Here is a 14,433-nt window from a genome sequence, read left to right on the forward strand (position 1 = left end):
CCCAAATTTGTGTGTGTGTGTGTGTGTGTGTGTGTGTGTGTGTGTGTGTACTTCCCATGTGTTTTTGTTTCCCAGTCTAACCTTTCACTCTTGAATTTCTCTATGGTCTCCCATCCAAGCCTTTCCTAAATTTTTAGATCAGCTAAAGTCAGCTATATGCTGCCACCTGCTGTATTAAATTTTATTTTTCATTTGTCTGAATTATTACCTACTTTGCAGAGAAAGTTTCTCATTTCCCAGCCCTCCACCCATCTTTATTTTTTACTTTATTTTCAAGTGGATTGGAAATGTCTTCAATTTCTATTAAAAAATAATCAAAGCTAGTTGAACAATCCTATCTAAACAGTGTACCTCAGTAGCTCTGTTTCAAGCTGAAAGGAAGTCTTCAACTGCATTCTAGACTCTGTGCTGCTTAACAAATTAATAATTTGGATGATTACAATGATTACAAAACTTCAATTGTGCACTTACAGATGAGATAAAGATGGGAAGGGCAGCAAACTCCTTAGAGACAGTCTTAAAATTCAGTGGGAACTTGACAAGCTTAACAAATGGGTCCAAACTAACCAGATGTACTCCAATTGGGACAAATGCAAAGTTCTAGATTTGGATTAGAAAAATCAAAGATATGAGTATGGGAGGAGGTGATATTGGACAGCACCACATGCAAGAAGGATGTTGCAATAGATCACAGGCTAAACACCATCCCATAGTGTGATGCATCTATGAAAAAAAGAAATATATTCAATGAAGTATACTGTCAGGATCAAGGGAAAACATTGTTCCTCTTTGTGGGTCAACAAACATCTAGATTATTGCATTCAGTTCTAGTTCATTTTAGAAAGTACAAGCAGCATCTGTAAATGAGCTCAAAACAAACAAGATCGTGATATTGACATCATAATTGAAAGCAAGACAAGAAGTAGCAGATTTGAAACTTATCAAGAGATGCAACTTAGAACTAAGAGAAATTTTGTAACAGTGAGAACAATTAATCAATAGAATGCCTTGCCTCCAGACGTTGTGGATTCTCCATCACAAGAGGTTTTTAAGAAGAGATTGGATAGCCATTCATCTGAAATGATATAAGGTCTCTTGCTTGAGCATGGGATGGAACTCCAAGGTCCCTTTCAATTCTTTTATTCTATTATTATTCTGTTATTAATAGTTATATATTAATTATATAGTTATATATATTAAGACCTATTTTCTAGGTGTGTCAAATCTTATGCATGTGCAAAAGCTCCAGTCATGATACAACAGCTGCTGCCTTGTTTGTTATGAACCACTAAGGCACTCTGGAAGGGACACTGAAAAACTGCAATTTCCTTCTAATGGGGAAAAAAAAAAAGAATGATGACAAGACGGGGGTGGGGAGAGGTAAGAAAACCCACTGAGAAATGGTTGGAGGAAGTAGATAGCCTGCAGAAGGCTGTGAGGAGGCTGATAGTTCCCTTCTGAAGGGCTGTTATATGGAAAGCAAAGCAGAATAATTGTTCAGAGTTGTTCCGGAAATGAGGACCAAAACAATGGTTTGCATTACAGGCAGCTGCAGTTTTTTTCTGAATGTGTAGTAATGTAACATAAAGAATTACTTTCTGTCCACTTTATTGGATAATTCTAACAATCAACTGGTAGGCTTCTTGCTTCAGTAAGCATCTTCCTCTCTCCCCTATTGCCAATCAGCTGGTCATAGACATTGTTTGGGCAACGGGGTTGTGAGTGGAATTGTTGAAGTTTGAAAGCATGCTAAACCCACTATCAAAACAAGATTGTCTAACAGCTGATTAGCAGCTGGGAGAACAACACGTAAAATGGGGGTTCCTGAAATTTGAGAGAGCACATCACTCATTTTACTGATGTCAGCTTCGCAAGGTAATCCAGGCAAGAAAAACTAGCTCTATTTTATTGTAAGTTTACGTTAACAGAATCCTGCAAGTCTAAAAGTACTGTATATTCCTCCCCTGTGCCTTTATAGCTCAAAAAACTAGAGAGGGTCCCTTCTGAGATGATTCCAAGGGAGGGATAAGGTCAAGGTAAAGATTCCCTTCACACATATGTGCTAATAGTTCCCAACTTTAGGGAACAGTGCTCACCTCCGTTTCAAAGTCAAAGAGCCAGCACTATCCAAAGATGTCTAGGAACACTGTAACCATCCCAGCAAGGGTGGTTCCTATTTTTCTACTTGCATTTTTACATATTTTTGAACTGCTAGGTTGGCAGAAGCTGGGACAAGTAACGGGAGCTTTCTCCATTACACGGCACTAAGGATTCAAACCATAGAACTGCCAATCTTTCTGATCAACAAGCTCATCGTCTTAGCCACTAAGCTACTGCGTCCCTAGAAGGAAGGGATAAGCTGCACCTTATCTAACCACTGCCCTTACTGCAGCTTTTCCCTTTTCTCCCAAGATAATTCATTCAGATGTTTGGCAGTTTGTAGAGAACTACTTATATGTCAGCCCCACAAGGTAGGCTTGATTAGAAAATCAATTCCACAAGGAATCCAAAAGTAATTTTATTGAGATTTATTACAATGACAAAATCTTACAAGTCTGTGTTGTATCTCCTCCTCCTCCTTATAGCTCAGTGAATACTGTATGTGTCTGACCCCTTTCTGAGTATTATCTGGCCAGCCTGGACTTTGAAAATGCTTCAGCCTTAGGCATGATTGCTTTTGGTGATAGGTGGCTATATAAATTAAATAAACAAATAAATAAATGATCTCTGTCAAGGTCGTCTCCCTTATTCACTACATCGAAAGTGTAGTTGCTGCTGCTTTGTTTTGATCTTTCTTACTAGAGGGAAAAGGGAGGAATAGAGGCAGGATTCCAAGGGAGGGAAGTGCGACTGCATCTGGTGTTGCTGCCTGAAGTGGCCAATAGTTGCTGGGTATTCCCACCAATCCATTCTACCCCCCCTCCTGCCGTCAAACTATAGTATAAACAGAATACAGTGAAGCGTGTCAAAATACACTCACCTTGAAACTAACACTGGTTACTTGCTAGCTGAAGGAGGAAATCATTCCTTAAAAATTGTGTAGCCATCTTGTAAAACCATTCCTTCATGGGCTAGAAATCAGATGAAGGTAATGTCATGAGGACAGAGAGCAGCTAGGAAAGAAACCACGAGGATGCCTACCTATGCAAATAATGTGATTTCATATTTGCATGCAAATACTTCTTAGAGGCAACATTTGCCTGACTTCAGCATCGCATTGCAAGAGGTATCATTTGCACACACAGACACACATTTTACACAGGTCACCATTCCTGAGGATGTCAATGATGGGGGATGTGGTAGGGGGAGAAAAGACTACTCTGCTCAGGTTATCATGTTTGTCCCATGCCCAGCTTAGGTGACCTTATCCAAACAGGAGCAAACAAGTTGAAATGCTGCCTGCACACTTAGCGGGATGACTAACCGCGAGTGGCGTCAGGTGAAGTGGGAGAGAGAAGGCTTAGAAACAGGTCCCTGGGCTGTAAAGCAAGGCGGCTTGCTTACTCCGGCGTCCGATCTTGCAGGTTTGGAAGGCGGGCCAGGCTTTTCTTCCATTTCCTCCAAAGATGCGAGCTTGGCAAAGCGGGATTCCTGGCACCAGAGGCAGGGGAAAGTCCCAGTAGCACGGCGCGCAGAGGGGGTGGGGCAGGCGCGAGCGAACACCCGGCCGCTGGACGCTGTTCCCCTTTTGGCCTCCCCCCCTTCGCCAACATAAACCGGGGAAAGACGCAGCACGTGGGAAAGCTATAAGGCGAGGGGAGGGGGGGCTTTTCTACTGGCTGGTTGGAGCTCCCGGTGGTTGTTGTCTCTATCGTTGTTGGCGCCGCCGCCGCTGAGGCGAGCTTGGCGTTAAACGCGGCTTCTGTTGCCTCTGCCAGCGCCGCCTCTTTCGCTGGACTCCGCCAGGAATCCCGCAGGCAGGAAGCGAGGAGAGTGCCGCTGAGGCGCGGGGAGGGGAGAGCCGAGCGCCAGGGGAAGCCCGGCAACGGGCAAGCCGAGCCAGGAAGAGGAAGGTGACAGCGAAAGCGGGAATTTCCTTTTTTCTCCCTAGACTGCCAAGCGGTTGCAGCGGCAGTAGCAGCGGGTCCTCCAGGTGTGTTCTCCACAGCGATGTTTCGCCGGCAGCAGCACCAGCATCCGGGTGAGTCCAGCATGCGCTGAGTGCCGAAAGCGGGCTGGACTTGTGACAGGCAGCAGTACCCACTTGGGCTCCCGCTCCTACGAGGATGCCCCGCACTGCCCGGGCGTGAGGAGGGCTTTCCCCCGGGAGCTACCCCCCCCCAAAAAAAGAGGCGGCCGAGCTTTTGGCTTCCTCCTTGCCCGAAACTGCCCGCGCCGCTGGCCCCGCAGCAGGAGGCACCATGATTTCCTAACGGGCTTGCTCGACTCGCGCTTCGCTTCGCGCTTCCACGGTCTCCCCTCCCCCTCCCCGCTCTCCATGGAATTACCCTGCTGGAAGGGGCGCTGCTGAAAAACTCGTGTTGCTCGGGACAGGCCCCCGCCCCCTCGAAAGACATCCTGGACACAGTTTGTTCCATCCTGGACGCAGTTTGGAGAAGAGGCATTCAAGTTACGGGGAAAAAACAACCACCCTCCAACAACCAAGGTGGGGTGAGTAGCCTGGCTCGTTGGGGACTAATCTGGAAATAAGTTGGGGCGGCTGGGGTCAAGTGGGGAAAGAAAGCGGAGGAGCGACCAAGTTTCTTTGGATCGGCTGCAATGAACGAGGTTGCTTTATGACAGTTACTTGTAAATCCCCGGCCGTCTCGTTGCTTCTCAAGGAACCAGGAATTTGACATTGCCCGAAGTTTGTAACGTTTCCAGCTTTGCACCTTCTGTTTTTGGGTACCGTGTCTAGAGGATAATAGACTCTCTCTCTCTCTCTCTCTCTCTCCTCTCCCTCTCTCTCTCTCTCTCTCTCTCTCTCTCTCCTGTTCTTAGTGGTTTTTTTTTTGTGTGTGTGTGTGTGTGTGTGCGTGCGTGCGCGCGCGCGCGTAAGGTGCCCGTTTTTGCGCGCGGGAGTGCACCTTCCTGATTTGCATTCCAAAGTGGAAAATCGGATCATATAAATGCATCGACGGGATGTTGTAATGGGGGGGGGGGTTATGATCTATTGACTTTTGCGAGCAAACCGACTTTCCCCCCTCTTTTGCCCGGTTTGCCTTAACGATCGGGAATGCTCTTCTCCGGCTTTAAGCGGTCTTCCGTAGGTTTTCAGTCTCGGTTAAAGTGGAGGCAGCGTGCCTAGTAGAATTCAAGTAAGAAAAGGAGGTCACTGCGAGTAAATCAAGGTTGTCTTAGGACAAATCCAAGTGCCCAGTGAAAAATCATAGTGAATGAGATTCTGCTACTTGTGTCTTTTTCCTCAGATAAACTTGGATGGATGGATCCATACTGTTCAACAGGTGGGGGATTTAATGTATGAACAGAAAGACTGGACTTCCAATCATTTGAAGCTTGTCCTAGTTTCAAACAGTACATAGAAGGGATAAAGAATAACACAACCTGCATTTCTTTTTAACCATTGGTCAGAGATGACACTTTCTTGTAGGATGTTGCTGTGCAATAGTAAATTCCCAGCTGAATCACTTTAAATGTCCTGAAAGGGTGGCATGAACTTTGGGGGAATCTGACATGCCATTTTGATTGAACGGATGGAAAATTTAAATAGGGTGGGTGGGTGGGTTGATAAGTATATACATCGATGTGAGCATTTCTCTTGCTTTCAGCAAAATGTTATGCAGCAATCCCTCTGGGAAAATAATAGCCTTTCAGTCACAAAATCTCTCAGCCATGAATTATACAACTCTGGATTTCTGGGTAGTCTTTTCAATAACTCACTTAATTTTGTGATGTCTTTCTGAGACTGTATTTGATTTTAACAGATCCAATGTGAAGTTTTTAACATCAGGGAAATCTGTCAGAATAACATGGTAATGGGGGGAAAGATATATTGGTGAAAGCATCTTACAAGCTCAGACTGCAGATAGAAACTTACTTAAATGGATTCAGTTTATGCTGCCATGTTTGGATTTTGTTTATATTTTGGTAGCATTCTAGAATCTAGAAATAAATATGCCAATGGCTTAGAAGGAATAAGTTTTAAGTTTGACAAGAAACTTAAAAACATCTATTGAATTGTACTAAAATGTTCCCATGAATTTCCCTACTCTGTAAAATCATTAGGTGTAGAAATCTTGTGGCATACTTCCTGTTGCCAAAGAGTCTTGGCAATAAGATACATTTAAACATTGGGTTTTTTTTGCGATTCCTAGCGATAAATATTAAGTTCTAGGACTTGGACTAGTATCTGTGAACAAAAATTCTTTGCTATATTTCACATCTTTTCGTTCTGATAGAATTTTGATGCAAATAAAGGCATACTGATGACAACTGAAGTGCCTTTTTGGCTGTGACCTCAAGCTATAACAGTGTGTGAATGATCTCATTTACTTTTATGCAGGATTAGCATAATTTAAGTCACTTTATAAATGACCTCCTACAGGTTCAGTTCTTTGAAAGTAGCTTGCTGCTGGAAGGAGCAGAAGTAGTAACTGAAAGATATTACAACTTTGGTAAATTTTTAAACAAATATTGCAGTCAATCTACCAATTCTGATATAAAACCCAGTGGATTACATGGATCTTATTCTTGAGCATGCAAAGAATTGCATATTTAGGATAGTATTTAAATGCTATCCTTCCACCAATGGGATGGAAATTACCGCTGGATCAAATAGCCTTTCCTCCTTGTAGTTTCCTGCCTCGTTAGATTAACTGGAGGATTCTGAATCCCATGGGGCAGATTTGAGGGAGGAAGCCTGCAAGAGGGTGTAATTTACACTATTGTGCAAGTGAAAGCTAGACACTACCATTAGAATTCCCTCTTAGACATTATAAATTTAGATTGCTTCAGGGATAATTTACTTTTGCTTTATAGTTTCTAAATGAATGCATTTGGGAGCTTTGTGTATAGTTCATATCTATTGATTTTTGTACAAGATTTCAGTTTCAATGGGAATATGATATTTAATAATTTTCTTATTGAGCACAATGATCTTTTGCCCTGGAATGCATCTACAGTTTCTTTTCCTCAACGTTCCATGATCTTTATCCAAAGTCTCAGAGTCTCAAGGGTACCGCTGAGGTCAAAACGGCAATGGAGCATTCACAGTTTTGTTGCCTAAGTTTTTAAAGCTGACAGTAAATCTTAGGATTCCTGTGATTTGAGAATGATTTAATATTTCAAAGACTTTTTTCTTTTGGGGAGAAACACCTATATAATATATTAATGATATAAGATCTTGAATTGAATTTGCTTTAAAGGTATCAAACTCAGTTATAATTGAAAGGTTAACCAAGACCCAATTTGCATTTTTTTTTCCTAAGAAGGTAAATTAAGATTTTTTTTAACATATATATTTGACTTCTATGCATGTTCACTCATGAATTTTAATGATTTACTGCAACCTGGAAGATCTGGAAAGAAGAAGAGATCAAGCTCATTTTATAATATGGAAGCTAAATTGCTATCTAAACTAAGGACTTAACTTATGGACCGGGTAGACTGGGAGCGTGAGTTAAGTTTTAGAACAACCAGTCTAAAACAAATCATGCTGCAAACTTAGATAAGAACAAGAAAACTAGCTTAAAATGTATTAAATACAATGAGATATTACACAGATTTGGAAATTTCTGAGTGAAGAGCCATAGTAGACTGATGCTGAATGTCATGGGCCAAAAGCCTCACCTTTAGAACTAGTGATAAGGGGCAGTATTAAGATTAAATGTAATTTTATTTCACTAATTTTAAAATTAATATTAAATATTACTTTATATAGTTAACACTTTCTCCTCTGGTGCCGTAAAAACGCAATTTGATAAAAGTTAAAAATTTTGGAGTGTTTTGGGTAGTTCTATTTAAGTCTTCGTGTGTTTCTGAGGATTTGGGTTATATACCTCTGAAGAAAATGTTGAAGTTTCTTGCAACAACAAAAATTGATGAAGTTGAGACTCACATTTATACAACCTAAAGAACTGTAATATTTGGAGTCTTCACTGGCTGTGAGTTCATTTCATTACTTCCTCTCTGTCTATTCCATTCATCTGGACAGGCAAAGGCAGTAGCATTTGGTTGACTCTATCTGAATTATATTGGGATTATATGATATAAAGATAATCAAGAGATGCACTGTGGCCTAGAGTGAAGACACTTGCCTCTCACTTGGAAAGTTGAGAGTTCAATCATAGGCAGCAATAGATGTTTCTCTGCCAGGGTGCAAAGAGACAGAAATATCTGCTGTAAACTCTGTGTAGGCATCAGGAAGGGCAGCAACTCCACTTATCATATTTTCAGAGTATAAGACGCACTGGAGTATAAGACGCATCAAGATTTTGAAGAGGCAAATTAAAGAAAAGTTTTTGCACTCTGCAGACCTCCCAAAAACAGGCCTATTTTTAAAAGGGGGGCATGAATAGCCTTTAGGAGACTTGTAGAGTGCTCCTGGGGGGGACAGCCCCCTCCCCCAAAATGAGCAAAAAATGGTCCATTTTTGTCAAAAAAAGGTCATGCAAAGTCTTTAGGAGGCTTATAGAGTGTTCCTGCGGGCTAGGGTGGCAAAATTGAGCAAAAAAAAAAAGGCCCATTGTTCGCACATTTCTGCCCTTCCCAGCCCCCTGGAGCACTCTGGAAGCCTCCTAAAGGCTATGCATGGCCATTTTGGTGAAGGGGCGGGATTTCGGGAGGCCAAAAATGCTGTATTCAGTGTATAAGACGCACCCAGATTTTCAGCCTCTTTTTTGAGGGAAAAAGGTGCGTCTTATACTCAGAACTCCATCCTCATAAAAGGGATAACAGGGTCTTAAAAAAAGATATAAAGGTAATCAATATATGCTTTTCAATATCAATGTAAGCTTCGTAAATGTAATTAGTAATGAAAATATCAATGTTTAGTACAGCTGTTTATGTTGACCATTAGAAAGCATCATGTAGTAATAAAAAAAATACTTTTTTCAGGCCATGTAGGTAAGGTACCAGAGTAGGGTTTAGCTCATAGAATAAAAGTATAATAAAGGCCTTTTTTAATTAGAAATACCTATCTCCATTGGCTGTACTCCTCTCTGCCCCTGAATGTCTGCATCCTTTGAAGCAGTCAACATCATGTGGTAAGTAAGATTGCATGATAAATGACTACCTGTTAGGAGCATTAGCCAGGTTCTATTTTTTTCCTGCCACATTGTCAGGTTTTGAGACTGCCATGTGAAATCAACTTGCTACTAGTTTTTGTATGCTTCGGCAGCTGATAACAAAAAGCTGTAAAATGAGAAAAACTCATCAGGGCCTAGTTTAAAATGAAAAACATTTAATGAGGCATTCTTCAAAATAACTGACAAGCTATCTTCTTTCCCCAGAAAACTATGACAACATGTTGCTTTAGACAATTTTAATTTATGCTTAAATCAGTATATATTTTAGACTCATAGAACCAGTAAATCATAACCTTAGAAGTACAAAATGATAGGCCAATAATACATCCTTATTTGTTATTTGATTTGGAAATATCATGCCAGAATATCTTGCAGAATGTAAATCCTTTTAGTATTAAAAAGTGTTGATGTGCATAATTTAACCTCATTAAAACTTGCTGATCCAGAATATCTAATTATAACATTATGGCCTGAATTATTTGAACTAAATTCTCTTTTGGTTTGAGTAAATGCTATTTTATTGAAGCTGGTAGGTTTCATTCACACTCACATACATACTGTATATTCTATTCATTTTTCAAGATGCACTGAATAAGAAAGACTTTTTATGATTGAGCAAGAACTGCAATCTTGCATGGTAGATAGCTATATTTAAAATCATTTTTGTTTAAATGATTCTTTAAGTTTCAAAAAAGGAATGAATGTGCTTCTTTTTTAAAAAGTCTGCATTTGTACATATACTTCAGGAAGAAACTTATTGCTAACCAGTGTCTTGAAGAAATGTGTAATATATAAATAATTTATTTATTTATTTATTTTCAATATTTCTAGACCGCCCCCTCTCCCCAAAGGGACTCGGGGCGGTGTACAGGTGTGTCATTAAAACGAATACAAAAGACGAATAACCCATACCCTTAAAAACGAATTAAACCTCATACAACTGTACAAAAAGTAAAAATCAAAAATTAAATTAAAAACAACTAAAAGTATACCCCTAGAAAATTTTAAAAAATGCAGGCTTGAGGAACTAAAATTGGGAATTAGGAATTAGGCCAGGCCAGCTAGATTGAACAGGTGGGTCTTTAGTTTCTTACGGAAGGAGCGGAGGTCGGTGATAGTCCTGATATCTGGGGGGAGGTCATTCCAAAGGGTCGGGCCCATCACAGACAAGGCCCTACTCCTGGGCGTCGCCCGCTGGCATTGCCTAGTGGACGGCACCCGGAGGAGTCCCTCTCTGTGAGAGCGAATCGGCCGAAGGGATGTATGGGGCAGGATACGATCCCGCAAATAACTAGGTCCTATGCCATGGAGCGCTTTAAAGATGATGACCAACACCTTGAAACGCACCCGAAAAGCCACAGGTAGCCAGTGCAGCCCGCGCAGCAACGGTATTATGTGGGAGTATCTAGTAGCTCCCACAATTGTCCGCGCGGCCGCATTCTGAACCAACTGCAGCCTTCGGGTGCATCTCAAGGGGAGCCCCATGTAGAGAGCTAATAAATAAATAAAACTTAATAGTGGCATGCTGCATAAAATGTTCCTAAAACATTTTAGTTTTTAAATTTTTAATGTTATTGGGGTTTTAACTTTTTCTAAGCACTGTAATTTATTTATTTATTTTTACCTCCTCTATATGATACTGTTTTGATTGTTGCTTTTGTACGTCGCCCCGAGTCCCTGTGGGGAGAGGGGGCGACTAATAAGTTCAAATAAATAAATAAATAAATAAGAAAAGAAAAGAAAGTTAGCAGGAAAAAAATACTATTTTATCAGTGGTGAGTTTGTATGTGCAGAATACACATACACTTCCCATTGCTGCCACTACTGGTTTGGCCGAACCGGGAGCAACATACCTCTGTATTGTATTCTGTTAAGTGATATGAATGTCTAAGTGGAAACAAAATGAGAGAATTCTGAAAACAATGTTTGGGTTATTTGGATATCTGAAAATGAACGAGGATGGTGAATGTTGGGAAAATACTGTATATTTTTGTTTCAAATACCTGATTTGAACCATGTATTCAAATGTATATGAAAGCTAGTTTGGTTTTTAGCAGTGGTTACAGGTGCTGGGCTATAGGACTTCAAGTTCTACTCCTGCTTTGAGGCATGAAACCAACTGGGTGACTTTCAGCCGTCTCAGCTGTAGAAGGTGCTGATGTCCATGTATTGAGGCATCATTTTTGTGGTTTGAAGACTGTATTGGCAACAAAGAAACATTGGATTAGCAAAAAAAAAAAAAAGTATAAGTTGTTCCCCTGCTTCATTTTGATTTCTTAGGCTGTATAATTCAACTAAATGTTCATCCATAAAACTTTGTTATTCCAGTCTCCAAACCCAGATGCTTGGTTGTTCTGCGAATTTTAAATTGAACTGAACAATAAAACTCCTCCTCCTCCTCTTTCTCCTCCTCCTCTTCTAATAGACAGTAATTTGGAATGCCTCTTTATTCCCCCTAAAGTGACCTCATCCCCTTCAGCCAATGGTTCCACCACAATATTGTAAGTGCTGTCTTTGCTTTATTCTTTCCGACTTTGAAATCAGTGAGTTCCTTGTTTTTTTGTGTTTGCATGTATGTATCCTGAGTAGCAAACTGTATGAACTTCTGACTGAAATGTCCAATTCCAGTTTAATTCATTTATGCCTGATGTCAACCTGTAGTCTATTTCATTTCATCTTTCACTGTGTTGAGCATTCCCATGTTCATGCTTCTTACATTGTGTTCCATTGTAATTTGTTTTTCATAACTTCAGATTTTCTTTTTCTATATGGCAGCATCAGACATCCCAAAGGTTTTATTTACCTCATCATAAATACCATTTGTACTCTGAAAGATCTTCAGCTGCTCCCCAGTAGCATGTTGAATGCTATTTGATCTGAGAGGCCCATCATCTGATACTTTATCTTGTATACCCATGTGGTTTTTCTGGTGAAATAGAGGAGTGTTCCCATTGCCTTTTCCTACAAGGTATTAAAGCTTTTAGGCAAGGGAAAATAGAAACATTGTTAATTTTGTAGAAAAGGAATGTTAGATATTGCAAGATGAGTAAATGAAGCAAAAGAGAGCCCAGTTGGTGTACTGCTTAAGGCATCAAGCTAGAAAATGGGAAACCATGAGATCTAGTCTTACCTTAAGTACAAAACCAGATGATTTTGAGTTAATCACTCTTTTCTAGCCTAAGAAAGTTGTTGTTATTCAATCTCTAAGTTGTGCCTGACTCTTTGTGACCCCATGGACCATAGCAGGCCAGCCTCCTCTGTCTCCTGGAGTTTGCTCACATTCATTTTCATTACATCAGTGACACTATAACCATCTCATTCACTGCTGTTTCCTTCTCCTTTTGCCTTCCATCTTTCCCATTGAGTCTTGTCTTCTCATTAGGTGGCCAAAGTATGTGAGCTTCAGCTGCATCCCCTAAATACAAGACAAGAGCAAACCTTTTCTGTAAATCTTGACAAAACAATTTCAGGGACTAATCCAAGCAATTGTCAGGAGTCCAAAAGCAACAAAACACATATACACATGAAAAAGCAAAAGTTCCCCTGAAATGTTTAAAAGTCAAATGTATAGAACTATTGTTTCCTTGAAAAACTTGGTGACATATATTAAAGAATAGTTTAATTCATATTTTTCAAAGTTTTATTGTGTCCAATATTTTGATAAATTCACCTCTATCCTTAAATACAATTCTTTCTGCATTCCTTTTTAATTTTTTCAGGCTTACTTCCATTATAGAGAATTTTTATGATTCTTTGAAGCTAGAAGAAAACTTTGCGTTATTTGATGCTTTGTTGCTGTTCCTTTATCCCTGGATCATTGACACTTTCTTCTCAATTTAGTCACAAACAGTGTGATGTTACTGGAATGTAGACATTTGCAAAACAGTAGGTTTCACAACTAGGACTGGGAAAAATATTAGCTATTGACCGCTGAGAGCTCTACATATTTCATATGTACCAATATTAAACAATATATACAATACCAGCCTGGAACATGATACGTTCCTTTAAAGTTTTTTTTCAGATATAATTCTGTAAAAGATATTTATTTACAGTTAAATCATATAAATATCTACTCAAAGACAAATCTTACTGGATTCAGTTGGTTTGTCCCCGCTCAAAAATATGAATATGTAACATTTCATATATAAAAGGTAGGTCACGACAAGAATAAATTCATATATGATTGAATAACAATAAAAGGTTTAGAAAATTGTTGAGCATGAAAAAATCTTTTTACAGTGAATAAAACTCAAGACATATTAAAAAATGTTTCTCCATTTGTTAAATATAAAACATATTTTAGAAACTAGATAATTGCCCTTAATGATGAAATAGAATGTGGGTTAGATATGCTTAGTAAACTCTTTTGTATCGAAGAAAGAGTAATCCTTTGTCACGCATTGAGGCAGATATAAATGTATTTTAAATAAATTACTGTCTGCAAATAATTTAATGAGGAGTGCGTAGCAACAATCACACAATTAAGGTCCAATTCACAGTGTAAATAGCATGAGACCTGTTTTTTTCACATTTTTTCCCCACAGAATCCTGTCACTGAATTTCATTCAAGTAAGAATAAATCCTGTGACATTCAAGATGTAATTCTATATCCAGCCTTTTTGAAATGAGATGTTGAATTCTGTGAGATTTAATACAGGTAATTAATTAGATTCATATTTTCTATTTAGTCATGTTTGCTTTTTGAGTTTACTTTTATTCATTTATTCAATTTTTATGACTCGTTTATGACTTTTATGCCCGTCTCAAACAAGTGATACTAACAGAAGAGAATATTTGTACCTTAGGATTGAACTGTGAGGTTCTTGGTGCTCTCTAGCTTGGTAGATTTCTTGCAGATTTTTTATTACCAAAGTAAGTAACATCATCAGGGGCAGAAAGGAATGGGGTTTGCTCTTTATTTTTATATATTAATGGCTTTCCATCCAGTAATGTTGATGGGAGTGTTCTTGGTGACTCTTTGATTAGGCTGTTGTTTACTGTTAGCTTGTTTATTTGTTCTGGTAGTTCCTTGATTGGAGTATTTCAATCAGACTAGAACTGGAAGGGACTTATTTCAGACAAGTGGCTGTCCAGTCTCTTCTTAAAAACCTCCAGTGATGAAACATCCATAACTTCTGATGGCAAACTGTTCCACTGGTTAATTGTCCTCACAAGTTTCTTCTTAATTCCAGGTTGCTTCTCTCCTTGATTAGTTTCCATACAT

At 39.5% G+C, this 14,433-nt stretch overlaps 1 protein-coding gene across 1 annotated transcript in view; it reads left to right on the forward strand.

Annotated features, from left to right (window-relative positions):
* Positions 1-4,601: 4,601 nt before the first annotated feature.
* Positions 4,602-14,433, forward strand: part of SGCD (sarcoglycan delta) — a 439,725-nt gene continuing 429,893 nt past the window's right edge. The window contains exon 1 of the mRNA XM_081934767.1: positions 4,602-4,611. The gene's annotated coding sequence lies outside the window, so the exon portion shown is untranslated. The remainder of the gene's footprint in view (positions 4,612-14,433) is intronic.

This window comes from Natrix helvetica (genome assembly GCF_964273705.1).
Source record: "Natrix helvetica genome assembly, chromosome: 1".
Classification (NCBI taxonomy): Eukaryota; Metazoa; Chordata; class Lepidosauria; order Squamata; family Natricidae; genus Natrix; species Natrix helvetica.